Raw genomic sequence first — 15,208 nt, 5'->3', positions numbered from 1 at the left:
TTTTATAGCTACTGTTTACAGGCCTCCTGGGCCATATACAGCGTTCCTCTCTGAGTTTCCTGAATTCCTATCAGACCTTGTAGTCATAGCAGATCATATTCTAATTTTTGGTGATTTTAATATTCACATGGAGAAGTCCACAGACCCACTCCAAAAGTCTTTCGGAGCCATTATCGACTCAGTGGGTTTTGTCCAACATGTCTCTGGACCTACTCACTGCCACAGTCATACTCTGGACCTAGTTTTGTCCCATGGAATAAATGTTGTAGATCTTAATGTTTTTCCACAAAATCCTGGACTATCGGACCACCATTTTATTACGTTTGCAATCGCAACAAATAATCTGCTCAGACCCCAACCAAGGAGCATCAAAAGTCGTGCTATAAATTCTCAGACAACACAAAAATTCATTGATGCCCTTCCAGACTCCTTCTGCCTACCCAAGGACGTCAGAGGACAAAAATCAGTTAACCACTTAACTGAGGAACTCAATTTAACCTTGCGCAATACCCTAGATGCAGTTGCACCCCTAAAAACGAAAAACATTTGTCATAAGAAACTAGCTCCCTGGTATACAGAAAATACCCGAGCTTTGAAGCAAGCTTCCAGGAAATTGGAACGGAAATGGCGCCACACCAAACTGGAAGTCTTCCGACTAGCTTGGAAAGACAGTACCGTGCAGTACCGAAGAGCCCTCACTGCTGCTCGATCATCCTACTTTTCCAAATTAATCGAGGAAAATAAGAACAATCCAAAATTTCTTTTTGATACTGTTGCAAAGCTAACTAAAAAGCAGCATTCCCCAAGAGAGGATGGTTTTCACTTCAGCAGTGATAAATTCATGAACTTCTTTGAGGAAAAGATCATGACCATTAGAAAGCAAATTACGGACTCCTCTTTGAATCTGCGTATTCCTCCAGGGCTTAGCTGTCCTGGATCTGCACAGCTCTGCGAGGGCCTGGGATCGGGAGAGACACTTAAGTGTTTTAGTACTATATCTCTTGACACAATGATGAAAATAATCATGGCCTCTAAACCTTCAAGCTGCATACTGGATCCTATTCCTACTAAACTGCTGAAGGAGCTGCTTCCTGTGCTTGGCCCTCCTATGTTGAACATAATAAACAGCTCTCTATCCACCGGATGTGTACCAAACTCACTAAAAGTGGCAGTGATAAAGCCTCTCTTGAAAAAGCCAAACCTTGACCCGGAAAATATAAAAAACTATCGGCCTATATCGAATCTTCCATTCCTCTCAAAAATTTTAGAAAAAGCTGTTGCGCAGCAACTCACTGCCTTTCTGAAGACAAACAATGTATACGAAATGCTTCAGTCTGGTTTTAGACCCCATCATAGCACTGAGACTGCACTTGTGAAGGTGGTAAATGACCTTTTAATGGCGTCAGACCGAGGCTCTGCATCTGTCCTCGTGCTACTAGACCTTAGTGCTGCCTTTGACACCATCGATCACCACATTCTTTTGGAGAGACTGGAAACCCAAATTGGTCTACACGGACAAGTTCTGGCCTGGTTTAGATCCTACCTGTCGGAAAGATATCAGTTTGTCTCTGTGAATGGTCTGTCCTCCGACAAATCAACTGTACATTTCGGTGTTCCCCAAGGTTCCGTTTTAGGACCACTATTGTTTTCACTATATATTTTACCTCTTGGGGATGTTATTCGAAAACATAATGTTAACTTTCACTGCTATGCGGATGACACACAGCTGTACATTTCAATGAAGCATGGTGAAGCCCCAAAATTGCCCTCGCTAGAAGCCTGTGTTTCAGACATAAGGAAGTGGATGGCTGAAAACTTTTTACTTTTAAACTCGGACAAAACAGAGATGCTTGTTCTAGGTCCCAAGAAACAAAGAGATCTTCTGTTAAATCTGACAATTCATCTTGATGGTTGTAAAGTCGTCTCAAATAAAACTGTGAAGGACCTAGGCGTTACTCTTGACCCTGATCTCTCTTTTGACGAACATATCAAGACTGTTTCAAGGACAGCTTTTTTCCATCTACGTAACATTGCAAAAATCAGAAATTTTCTGTCCAAAAATGATGCAGAAAAATTAATCCATGCATTTGTTACTTCTAGATTAGACTACTGCAATGCTCTATTTTCCGGCTACCCGGATAAAGCACTAAATAAACTTCAGTTAGTGCTAAATACGGCTGCTAGAATCCTGACTAGAACCAAGAAATTTGATCATATTACTCCAGTGCTAGCTTCCCTACACTGGCTTCCTGTTAAGGCAAGGGCTGATTTCAAGGTTTTACTGTTAACCTATAAAGCGTTACATGGGCTTGCTCCTACCTATCTTTCCGAGTTGGTCCTGCCGTACATACCAATACGTACGCTACGGTCACAAGACGCAGGCCTCCTAATTGTCCCTAGAATTTCTAAGCAAACAGCGGGAGGCAGGGCTTTCTCCTATAGATCTCCATTTTTATGGAACAGTCTGCCTACCCATGTGAGAGACGCAGACTCGGTCTCAACCTTTAAGTCTTTACTGAAGACTTATCTCTTCAGTAGGTCATATGATTGAGTGTAGTCTGGCCCAGGAGTGTGAAGGTGAACGGAAAGGCTGGAGCAACGAACAGCCCTTGCTGTCTCTGCCGGGCCGGTTCCCCTCTCCACTGGGGTTCTCTGCCTCTAACCCTGTTGCAGGGGCTGAGTCACTGGCTTGCTGGTGCTCTTTCATGCCGTCCCTGGGAGGGGTGCGTCACTTGAGTGGGTTGAGTTACTGACGTGATCTTCCTGTCTGGGTTGGCGCCCCCCCCTTGGTTTGTGCTGTGGTGGAGACCTCTGTGGGCTATACTCGGCCTTGTCTCAGGATTGTAAGTTGGTGGTTGGGGATATCCCTCTAGTGGTGCGGGGGCTGTGCTTTGGCGGAGTGGGTGGGGTTATATCCTTCCTGTTTGGCCCTGTCCGGGGTTTCTTCGGATGGGGCCACAGTGTCTCCGGACCGCTCCTGTCTCAGCCTCCAGTATTTATGCTGCAGTAGTTTATGTGTCGGGGGGCTGGGGTTAGTTGGTTATACCTGGAGTACTTCTCCTGTCTTATCCAGTGTCCTGTGTGAATTTAAGTATGCTCTCTCTAATTCTCTCGTTCTCTCTTTCTCTCTGAGAACCTGAGCCCTAGGACCATACGTCAGGACTACCGGGCATGATGACACCTTGCTGTCCCCAGTCCGCCTGGCCTTGCTGCTATTCCAGTTTCAACTGTTCTGCCTGCGGCTACGAAACCCCTACCTGTCCCAGACCTGCTGTTTTCAACTCTAAATGATCGGCTATGAAAAGCCAACTGAGAGACCTGAGCCCTAGGACCATACGTCGGGACTACCGGCCGTGGTGACTCCTTGCTGTCCCCAGTCCGCCTGGCCTTGCTGCTATTCCAGTTTAAACTGTTCTGCCTGCGGTTATGGAACCCCTACCTGTCCCAGACCTGCTGTTTTAAACTCTAATGATCGGCTATGAAAAGCCAACTGAGATTTATTCCTGATTATTATTTGACCATGCTTGTCACTTATGAACATTTTTGAACATCTTGGCATGGTTCTGTTATAATCTCCACCCGGCACAGCCAGAAGAGGACTGGCCACCCCTCATAGCCTGGTTCCTCTCTAGGTTTCTTCCTAGGTTTTGCCTTTCTAGGGAGTTTTTCCTAGCCACCGTGCTTCTACACCTGCATTACTAGCTGTTTGGGGTTTTAGGCTGGGTTTCTGTACAGCACTTCGAGATATTAGCTGATGTAAGAAGGGCTATATAAAATAAAATTGATTGATTGATTGATATAGTAGAACTCTGGTATTGATGGTCCATTTGAGGGTGAGTCATTGATATGAATGCTCAGAATGAAAGACCTGAGTACTCACATGTGATGGCCCACATTTTTTTACATTTTAGTCATTTAGCAGACACTCTTATCCAGAGCGACTTACAGTTAGTGCATACATATTTATTTATATTTTTTTCATACTGGCCCCCCGCGGGAATCGAACCCACAAACCTGCCGTTGCAAACGCCATGCTCTACCAACATCCCTGCCTGCCATTCCCTCCCCTACCCTGGACGACGCTGGGCCAATTGTGCATCGCCCCATGGGTCTCCCGGTCACGGCCGGCTACGACAGAGCCTGGATTCGAACCAGGATCTCTAGTGGCACAGCTAGCACTGCGATGCAGTGCCTTAGACCACTGCGCCACTCGGGAGACATCAACCACTACCTTTCCTATTGTGTTAGTAAGGACCACAGCATATTAGGCAGCCATTGTTCCAAATGTGTTCATACAGACTTCTATTTAGGACTGGGATCCTATCCAGAGTTGACAGATTAACAGTGAGGACAAACCCAGCCTGCCTCTCTCCTTCCACACTGATTCTAAACCTATAGTCACCTAGTCCTGATTGTGACAGTGGAGCCTAGTTTGCATTGCAGGATCTAGAGATGGCATCAGTAGACAGGTTTCCATTGGCCTAGGTTTATTTGACAAAAAAACATTTAGCAAAGAAATCATTGCAACATGATGGAAACGCAGATACAGGAGACATTTTCTAAAGATCCACAAATGTTTTATCCGTTCGACGGGCAGGAAAACATTGAAGAACCACAGTTCAATGTCGCGAAGGTGTAAAAATGGCGCTGCTAAAATCAGAGATTCTTCTCCTGAGTACATACCTTCGAATCTTGAGTACACACCGATGTCCCCTGTATATAAACCTTACATATAGGACTTAAAGTTGTAAAATAGTGAACGACTCCTTTAATGGAGTGGTAGGTGCTATGAAAGGGATGTAAAAAAAAAAAAACTATAATGTTGTATTTTGTTCATTAGTCCACTGTTAATACAACGGCAAAAATGTTGCATGTTAGCAATTCAGTTTTCAAGATTTCAGTACAGAGAAACAAGTGTGATGATGCAAATGAGGAAAATGATAATTGCATACAATTTGCATCAACACACTTGTTCCAATGTACTACAGTGTTTCCCAATCCTGGTCCAGGGGAAACAAAGGGGTGCACTTTTTAGTTTTTGCCCTAACACTCACACAGTGGACTCAACTAAGCAACTCCAGCCTTTGAATGGAATAAGGTATGTGAGGGCAAAAACACACATGTACACATATTTACATTTACATTTGAGTCATTTAGCAGACGCTCTTATTAAATATGGTTTCTACTGACTCCTTGTGGATTTGTGTAATTCGATAAGAACCGCCTAGTTAAATAAAGGTTCAATAATAATACAATATGTACATAATAAAATGGCCACTGTAAAACACACAGGGTGTTCACTCCTTAGGCCTACCTTCCTTTCTGCGTCGGACTTCTGAATCTACTTCTGAAAGTACCATGCTTAGATTCATAATAACATCTCAGATTGAACTCTTCCCAAACAGCGACAGTTTCGTTGCAAACAAGACACACTGGTTTGATACTGGAGAAATACAATGAATATATTTTAATAGAACAGGTAGGACTATTAATACAGACATTGGTGATTTTACCACTGTAATCAGATGGACATTATTATGTTATGGTCATTGAATTGATTAGCCCACTAACCACGTGTTAAATGTGTAGTGTAGCTTCACTGTGTAGGACTATGAATTGGGCAGCTATAGGCTATTTGTTAATAGGCTAATTATGTTCTGGCCCGCAGACTAGCTACAAGCTCAGCAACACATTGACTGGAGGCCAAACCTAGTTGCCAACCCCCCTATATTGTAAATTCAATCTGGTTGGTATAAGATTGAAATGGGAAAATAATGTACCTGTGAACACCCTATGAAATAGCTCCCCAATACCGTCTGATGTATATATTTAATGTATTACATGAATGGTGACCACAGCCCTTCCGACAATACATTTAAAATGTGTTTGACTGTGTTTTTTCCCACCCTGCTGAATGTATCCAATGTTCCATATCAAATGTGTGTCCTATTATGACACATCTGGCAGTTTCTTCTCTCCATGTTTCTTGGCCTAGTATCATTTTTTACAAAAATCTGTGTTTTTTGTTCAGTACCATTGCAGGAAAATACCATGGTATTTCCCTGACATGGTAGTGACCCAAAAAACGTTATAGTACCTTGGAATTTTGTTGTTCATTGTACTACGATGGTACATTTTTGTAAGAGCTGTCCTTCACATCAGAGTGCTAATGCTGGCTCTTTGCGTCTCTCGATCATGTCACGCGGACCGGGCACAAAGCTCAAGGAGCGCTCTTCCCTCCGGTAGTTATTTAGCAAGCCTGATAACACATCACTCCCGACAGACACAAGCAAAAACTCTTAAATGTAGAAGCCTATACACCTAAACACTAGCGATCTGACCTGCTGTATTGCATGGAAACTGCAGGCTACTAACAACAGCAGCTACATAGTCTAGCCTACTATGGCCCTGTCCCTCTGTCCAGGGTAAACAAAGAGGTAATGTTGTGTCTTGTATATACAGTATAGGTCATTTGTTTGAGAGAATGTGAATGGGATAACATTTGGTTCATATATAGACACTAACTATTTGATTTAAAACAGTTTGTTTCATTTAATTATACACAAAAAGATGTTGCCCAGATCAAATTAATGTACAAACAGTATTTTTCATTACATTTGAGTCATTTAGCAGATGCTCTTATCCAGAGCAACTTACAGAACCAATTAGGGTTAATTGCCTTGATCAAGGGAACAACGACAGATTTTTCACTATGTTGGCTCAGGATTGAAAACCAGCGACCTTTCAGTTACTGGCCCAACACTCTTAACCGCTAGGCTACATGCCGCCAGATCAATTAACTTCAATACAGTTATCCAAATACATTCATAATCAATGAATAAAATAATGAATCTAATTTTAAAAGAGAATTTATAAAACACAAGTAGTCGATTCATAGCCTTTTTATAATTAATAAAAGTTGTTTAGTAATATAAAATAATCCACCCAAACTAATGCTGAAAACTGATCATCACACCATCTTTATCTGATATACACTGAGTGTACAAAACATTAGGAACACCTTCCTAATATTGAGTTGCACCCCCCCTTGTCCTCAGAATAGCCTCAATTCGTCGGGGCATGGACTCTCCAAGGTGTTGAGAGCGTTCCACAGGGATGCTGGCCCATGTTGACTGCAATGCTTCCCACAGTTGTGTCAGGTTGGCTGGGAGTGGATCTCTACTCCGAATAGCTCGTTCCATCTCCTCCCACAGATGCACAATTGGATTGAGATCTGGTGACTCGGCAGGCCACTGCAGTAAGCTGAATTCACTGTCATGTTCTTGGAACCATTCCTGGACAAGGCTTATTGCATGGGGCATAATCCTGCTGAAAAAATCTACACTGCTCGAAAAAATAAAGGGAACACTTAAACAACACAATGTAACTCCAAGTCAATCACACATCTGTGAAATCAAACTGTCCACTTAGGAAGCAACACTGATTGACAATACATTTCACATGCTGTTGTGCAAATGGAATAAACAACAGGTGGAAATTATAGGCAATTAGCAAGACACCCCCAATAAAGAAGTGGTTCTGCAGGTGGTGACCACAGACCACTTCTCAGTTCCTATGCTTCCTGGCTGATGTTTTGGTCACTTTTGAATGCTGGCGGTGCTTTCACTCTAGTGGTAGCATGAGACGGAGTCTACAACCCACACAAGTGGCTCAGGTAGTGCAGCTCATCCAGGATGGCACATCAATGCGAGCTGTGGCAAGAAGGTTTGCTGTGTCTGTCAGCGTAGTGTCCAGAGCATGGAGGCGCTACCAGGAGACAGGCCAGTACATCAGGAGACGTGGAGGAGGCCGTAGGAGGGCAACAACCCAGCAGCAGGACCGCTACCTCCGCCTTTTTGCAAGGAGGAGCAGGAGGAGCACTGCCAGAGCCCTGCAAAATGACCTCCAGCAGGCCACAAATGTGCATGTGTCTGCTCAAACGGTCAGAAACAGACTCCATGAGGGTGGTATGAGGGCCCGACGTCCACAGGTGGGGGTTGTGCTTACAGCCCAACACCGTGCAGGACGTTTGGCATTTGCCAGAGAACACCAAGATTGGCAAATTCGCCACTGGCGCCCTGTGCTCTTCACAGATGAAAGCAGGTTCACACTGAGCACGTGACAGATGTGACAGAGACTGGAGACGCCGTGGAGAACGTGCTGCTGCCTGCAACATCCTCCAGGATGACCGGTGGGCCAGTCATGGTGTGGGGTGGCATTTCTTTGGGGGGCCGCACAGCCCTCCATGTACTCGCCAGAGGTAGCCTGACTGCCATTAGGTAACGAGATTAGATCCTCAGACCCCTTGTGAGACCATATGCTGGTGCGGTTGGCCCTGGGTTCCTCCTAATGCAAGACAATGCTAGACCTCATGTGGCTGGAGTGTGTCAGCAGTTCCTGCAAGAGGAAGGCATTGATGCTATGGACTGGCCCGCCCGTTCCCCAGACCTGAATCCAATTGAGCACATCTGGGACATCATGTCTCGCTCCATCCACCAACGCCACGTTGCACCACAGACTGTCCAGGAGTTGGCGGATGCTTTAGTCCAGGTCTGGGAGGAGATCCCTCAGGAGACCATCCGCCACCTCATCAGGAGCATGCCCAGGCGTTGCGCAGCAACTCACTGCCTTTCTGAAGACAAACAATGTATACGAAATGCTTCAGTCTGGTTTTAGACCCCATCATAGCACTGAGACTGCACTTGTGAAGGTGGTAAATGACCTTTTAATGGCGTCAGACCGAGGCTCTGCATCTGTCCTCGTGCTACTAGACCTTAGTGCTGCCTTTGACACTATCGATCACCACATTCTTTTGGTGAGACTGGAAACCCAAATTGGTCTACACGGACAAGTTCTGGCCTGGTTTAGATCTTACCTGTCGGAAAGATATCAGTTTGTCTCTGTGAATGGTCTGTCCTCCGACAAATCTACTGTACATTTCGGTGTTCCTCAAGGTTCCGTTTTAGGACCACTATTGTTTTCACTATATATTTTACCTCTTGGGGATGTTATTCGAAAACATAATGTTAACTTTCACTGCTATGCGGATGACACACAGCTGTACATTTCAATGAAACATGGTGAAGCCCCAAAATTGCCCTCGCTAGAAGCCTGTGTTTCAGACATAAGGAAGTGGATGGCTGAAAACTTTCTACTTTTAAACTCGGACAAAACAGAGATGCTTGTTCTAGGTCCCAAGAAACAAAGAGATCTTCTGTTAAATCTGACAATTCATCTTGATGGTTGTAAAGTCGTCTCAAATAAAACTGTGAAGGACCTCGGCGTTACTCTTGACCCTGATCTCTCTTTTGACGAACATATCAAGACTGTTTCAAGGACAGCTTTTTTCCATCTACGTAACATTGCAAAAATCAGAAATTTTCTGTCCAAAAATGATGCAGAAAAATTAATCCATGCATTTGTTACTTCTAGGTTAGACTACTGCAATGCTCTACTTTCCCGCTACCCGGATAAAGCACTAAATAAACTTCAGTTAGTGCTAAATACGGCTGCTAGAATCCTGACTAGAACCAATAAATTTGATCATATTACTCCAGTGCTAGCTTCCCTACACTGGCTTCCTGTTAAGGCAAGGGCTGATTTCAAGGTTTTACTGTTAACCTATAAAGCGTTACATGGGCTTGCTCCTACCTATCTTTCCGAGTTGGTCCTGCCGTACATACCAATACGTACGCTACGGTCACAAGACGCAGGCCTCCTAATTGTCCCTAGAATTTCTAAGCAAACAGCGGGAGGCAGGGCTTTCTCCTATAGATCTCCATTTTAATGGAACAGTTTGCCTACCCATGTGAGAGACGCAGACTCGGTCTCAACCTTTAAGTCTTTACTGAAGACTTATCTCTTCAGTAGGTCATATGATTGAGTGTAGTCTGGCCCAGGAGTGTGAAGGTGAACGGAAAGGCTCTGGAGCAACGAACAGCCCTTGCTGTCTCTGCCAGGCCGGTTCCCCTCTCTCCACTGGGGTTCTCTGCCTCTAACCCTGTTACAGGGCTGAGTCACTGGCTTGCTGGTGCTCTTTCATGCCGTCCCTAGGAGGGGTGCGTCACTTGAGTGGGTTGAGTTACTGACGTGATCTTCCTGTCTGGGTTGGCGCCCCCCTTGGTTTGTGCTGTGGTGGAGACCTCTGTGGGCTATACTCGGCCTTGTCTCAGGATTGTAAGTTGGTGGTTGAGGATATCCCTCTGGTGGTGCGGGGGCTGTGCTTTGGCAGAGTGGGTGGGGTTATATCCTTCCTGTTTGGCCCTGTCCGGGGTTTCTTCGGATGGGGCCACAGTGTCTCCGGACCGCTCCTGTCTCAGCCTCCAGTATTTATGCTGCAGTAGTTTATGTGTCGGGGGCTGGGGTTAGTTGGTTATACCTGGAGTACTTCTCCTGTCTTATCCAGTGTCCTGTGTGAATTTAAGTATGCTCTCTCTAATTCTCTCGTTCTCTCTTTCTCTCTGAGAACCTGAGCCCTAGGACCATACGTCAGGACTACCGGGCATGCTGACACCTTGCTGTCCCCAGTCCGCCTGGCCTTGCTGCTATTCCAGTTTCAACTGTTCTGCCTGCGGTTACGAAACCCCTACCTGTCCCAGACCTGCTGTTTTCAACTCTTAATGATCGGCTATGAAAAGCCAACTGAGAGACCTGAGCCCTAGGACCATACGTCGGGACTACCGGCCGTGGTGACTCCTTGCTGTCCCCAGTCCGCCTGGCCTTGCTGCTATTCCAGTTTCAACTGTTCTGCCTGCGGTTATGGAACCCCTACCTGTCCCAGACCTGCTGTTTTCAACTCTTAATGATCGGCTATGAAAAGCCAACTGAGATTTATTCCTGATTATTATTTGACCATGCTTGTCACTTATGAACATTTTTGAACATCTTGGCATGGTTCTGTTATAATCTCCACCCGGCACAGCCAGAAGAGGACTGGCCACCCCTCATAGCCTGGTTCCTCTCTAGGTTTCTTCCTAGGTTTTGGCCTTTCTAGGGAGTTTTTCCTAGCCACCGTGCTTCTACACCTGCATTACTAGCTGTTTGGGGTTTTAGGCTGGGTTTCTGTACAGCACTTCGAGATATTAGCTGATGTAAGAAGGGCTATATAAAATAAAATTGATTGATACAGGCACGTGGAGGCCACACACACTACTGAGCCTCATTTTGACTTGTTTTAAGGACATTACATCAAAGTTGGATCAGCCTGTAGTGTGGTTTTCCACTTTAATTTTGAGGGTGACTCCAAATCCAGACCTCCATGGGTTGATACATTTGATTTCCATTCATAATTTGTGTGATTTTGTTGTCAGCACATTCAACTATGTAAAGAAAAAAGTATTTAATAAGATGATTTCATTCATTCAGATCTAGGATGGGTTGTTTAAGTGTTCCCTTTATTTTTTTGAGCAGTGTATTTTGCAGATGGATCCACTGCTGCCATGAAGGGATGCACCTGATTGGTAACGATGTTTAGATATCCTGTGGCATTCAAATGTTGCTCCACTTTTATCAAGGGCCCAATGTGTGCCATGAAATCCCACCCCACACCACCACCACCAGCCTGCAATGCTGACACACGGCATGGATGCATGGACTCATGGTTTTCTCCATACCTTAGTCCTCCCATCAGCATGAAACAGCAGGAACCGGGATTCATCAGACCAGGCAATGTTTTTCAAATTCTCCAGTGTCCAGTGTTTTCATTCCTTAGCCCACTGCAGTTTCTTGTTTTCTGCTGAAAGCTAATGGGGATCCATAATAAATACACCACAACTACATGTTTAAGGATCACAGCTTTCACCTGGGTTCACCTGGTCAGTCTATGTCATGGAAAGAGCAGGTGTCCTTAATGTTTTGTACACTCAGTGTATGTTGTGTCTACTAGTTCACTCCCACAGAAAACTGCAGATGTGACCTTGAGCAAGGCACTTAACCCTAATTGCTCATGTAAGTCGCTCTGGATAAGAGCGTCTGCTAAATTACTAAAATGTAAATGTAATGTACCACCCAGTCAACCATCAGACTCCATTGTGAGACACCTCAAATAGGATATTCAACCTTAAAGGCAAATCCAAGGTCCTCTCAATATCATTACAGTAGAAGCTAACAAAACACACCAAAACTGACAAGGTGAACACTGATCAGTAAAGTAAAGAGAGGCTAACATTCTATAACGTTCCCTTTGATTTTGAATTTTAGGACCCCTTTAGTTATAAAAATATATATTTAAAAATGAATTTGGCCTTTACTACTATATCCAATAGAAACACATTGAATAACACATTCATAAATGGCCCAAAAACAGACTAATGGTGAAAACTGATCATCACATCATCTCTATCTGATACATTCAGTACAATGGAGTATTTTATTAGGATCCCCAGCGGCTACTCTTCCTGGGGTACAAACAGGAAACACAAAAAATAGATCATCAAGCACTACATTTACAATTTAGTCATGTTACAGATGCTCCCATCCAGAGAGACCCACAGCTAGTGCATTCATCTTCTGATAGCCAGGAGAGACAACATAGTGGCTACTAAAACCTCCCTATGAAGCAGGAACCCAGGGAGAAACATAGAGAGGAACCAGGCTCAAAGGGGTGGCCAGTCCTCTTCTGGCTGTACCAGGTGACATATGTTTACATATCAGTAGGCTGTACAATACAAAAGGGAGGAAACATAGAGAGGAACCAGGCTCAAAGGGGTGGCCAGTCCTCTTCTGGCTGTACCAGGTGACATATGTTTACATATCATTACATTTTTACATTTTAGTCATTTAGCAGACACTCTTATCCAGAGCAACTTACAGGAGCAATTAGGGTTAAGTGCCTTGCTTAAGGGCACATCGACAGATTTTTCACCTAGTCGGCTCGGGGATTAGAACCAGCGACCTTTCGGTTACTGGCACAACGCTCTTACCCACTAAGCTACCTGCCGCCCCTATATCAGTAGGCTGTACAATACAAAAGGGGGGAAACTATTCTAAAAGTTGGTAAGAGTCGAAAGCTAAAAAGGGGCAAAAGTCGTGAAAATTATGAGCCATATCATCCTCAACAGCAAACACAGGTTCTTAGAAATGTTTTCACATTTATTAAAAACAATAATACCTTATTTACATACACTTTAGCCAAATACATTTAAACTCCGTTTTTCACAATTCCTGACATTTAATACTAGTAAAAAATCCCTGTCTTAGGTCAGTTAGGATCACCACTTTATTTTAAGAATGTGAAATGTCAGAATAATAGTAGAGACAATGATTTATTTCAGCTTTTATTTCCTTCATCAGATTCCCAGTGGGTCAGAAGTTTACATACACTCAATTAGTATTTGGTAGCATTGCCTTTAAATGGTTTAACTTGGGTCAAACGTGTCGGGTAGCCTTCCACAAGCTTCCCACAATAAGTTGTGTGAATTTTGGCCCATTCCTCCTGACAGGGCTGGTGTAACTGAGTCAGGTTTGTAGGCCTCCTTGCTCGCACACACCTTTTCAATTCTGCCCACAAATGTTCTATAGGATTGAGGTCAGGGCTTTGTGATGGTGACTCCAATACCTTGACTTTGTTGTCCTTAAGCCATTTTGCCACAACTTGGAAGTATGCTTGGGGTCATTGTCCATTTGGAAGACCCATTTGCGACCAAGCTTTAACTTCCTGACTGATGTCTTGAGATGTTGCTTCAATATATCCACATAATGTTCCTTCCTCATGATGCCATCTATTTTGTGAAGTGCACCAATCCCTCCTGCAGCAAAGCACCCCGACAGCATGATGCTGCCACCCCCGTGCTTCACGGTTGGGATGGTGTTCTTCTGCTTGCAAACATAACATTATTTTCCTCCAAACATAACAATGGTCATTATGGCCAAACAGTTTTTTGTTTCATCAGACCAGAGGACATTTCTCAAAAAAAGTACGATCTTTGTCCCCATGTGCAATTGCAAACCGTAGTCTGGCTTTTTTTATGTCGGTTTTGGAGCAGTGGCTTCTTCCTTGCTGAGCGGCCTTTCAGGTTATGTCGATATAAGACTCATTTTACTGTGGATATAGACACTTTTGTACCCGTTTCCTCCAGCATCTTCACAATGTCCTTTGCTGTTGTTCTGGGATTGATTTGCACCAAAGTACATTCATCTCTAGGAGACAGAACGCGTCTCCTTCCTGAGCGGTATGACGGCTGCGTGGTCCCATGGTGTTTATACTTGCGTACTATTGTTTGCACAGATGAACGTGGTACCTTCAGGTGTTTGGAAATTGCTCCCAAGGATGAATCAGACTTGTAGAGGTCTACAAAATTTATTCTGAGGTCTTGGCTGATTCCTTTTCATTTTCCCATGATGTCAAGCAAAAAGGCATTGAGTTTGAAGGTAGGCCTTGAAATACATCCACAGGTACACCTCCTATTGACTCAAATTATGTAAATTAGCCTATCAGAAGCTTCTAAAGCCATGACATCATTTTCTGGAATTTTCCAAGCTGTTTAAAGGCACAGTCAACTTAGTGTATAAGTAAACTTTTGACCCACTGGAATTGTGATACAGTGAATTATAAGTGAAATAATCTGGCTGTAAACAATTGTTGGAAAAATGACTTGTGTCATGCACAAAGTAGATGTCCTAACCGATTTGCCAAAACTATAGTTTGTTAAAAAGAAATTTGTGGAGTGGTTGAAAAACAAGTTTTAATGACTCCAACCTAAGTGTATGTAAACTTCCGACTTCAACTGAATATGGACAAGCAATGACAGAGCGGCATATACAGTAGAATATTATAGAATACAGTATATACATATATGGACAACCAATGACAGAGCGACATGGACTAAGATACAGTAGAATATTATAGAATACAGTATATACATATGAGATGTGTAAAATGCTTCACAACATCAGCTGAGCTAAAAGTTCCTGTTGTTATTTTTTTTAATGTGCCATAAGGTTTATTTTAATGTTTTTTTGAATCTGGTTTTATTGCTAGTTTGAGTTACCTGGCAGAGAGTTCCATGTAGTCATGGCTCTATTTAATACTGTGAGTTACCTGGCAGAGAGTTCCATGTAGTCATGGCTCTATTTAATACTGTGTGTTTCCCAGCGTCTGTTCTGGACCTGGGGACTGTGAAGAAACCTCTTGCTGCATGTCTTGTGTTGTACCGATGAGTGTCCGAACTAGCTCATTCCCACAGAAAACTGCAGAGGAAAGCAGTACCAC

Source organism: Coregonus clupeaformis, unplaced genomic scaffold (assembly GCF_020615455.1).
Source record: "Coregonus clupeaformis isolate EN_2021a unplaced genomic scaffold, ASM2061545v1 scaf2519, whole genome shotgun sequence".
Classification (NCBI taxonomy): Eukaryota; Metazoa; Chordata; class Actinopteri; order Salmoniformes; family Salmonidae; genus Coregonus; species Coregonus clupeaformis.
Note: the sequence above shows the minus strand (reverse complement) of the source record.